This window comes from Buceros rhinoceros, unplaced genomic scaffold, assembly GCF_000710305.1.
Source record: "Buceros rhinoceros silvestris isolate BGI_N320 unplaced genomic scaffold, ASM71030v1 scaffold22049, whole genome shotgun sequence".
Classification (NCBI taxonomy): domain Eukaryota; kingdom Metazoa; phylum Chordata; class Aves; order Bucerotiformes; family Bucerotidae; genus Buceros; species Buceros rhinoceros.
The window spans coordinates 31,820-32,268 of NW_010430035.1; the positions used below are offsets into that span (position 1 = coordinate 31,820).

General features: G+C 65.3%; 1 protein-coding gene across 1 annotated transcript in view; it reads right to left on the reverse strand.

Moving 5' to 3' along the window:
• PHF12 (PHD finger protein 12) overlaps positions 1-443 on the reverse strand; it is a 31,478-nt gene extending 31,035 nt beyond the window's left edge. The window contains exon 1 of the mRNA XM_010142888.1: positions 357-443. The gene's annotated coding sequence lies outside the window, so the exon portion shown is untranslated. The remainder of the gene's footprint in view (positions 1-356) is intronic.
• Between the last annotated feature and the right edge of the window lie 6 nt (positions 444-449).

Sequence of the window (449 nt, forward strand, 5' to 3'; positions counted from 1 at the left end):
AGGACCCTCTGGAGAAACCCCCCCGCAGCAACCCACCCTTGGCGAGGGGTGAGGAGGGAAAGTTACCCACTGCGGGGCGGGGAGGAAGGCCGGGCAGTGGCAGCACCGTGGCAGCCAGGCCGCGCCGGCAGGGGACCCCCCACAGGCCGCGCAGGCATCAGCCTCGCTCCTCCTGGCGGCCTCTGCTCAGCACAAAAAGAAAGGAGGGTGGTGGACCCCCCTCGCACCCCCCAAAGCAAGCAGCACAGGAGGGTTTCACCTCGGATTACTCTCGAGGAGGTGGTCACGAGCGGGGTTTGCACTTCCTTTTTGTTTCTGACTGCTACGCCCGGCCCCGCGTCCACCTCGAACCTTACCAGCACTGGAGGTGGAAAGCGGCGGGGCAGTGATCGCAGCACAGCAGATCCCCTCCTTCCTTGCAGCTATCGCAGCTATCGTGGTTAGTGGCC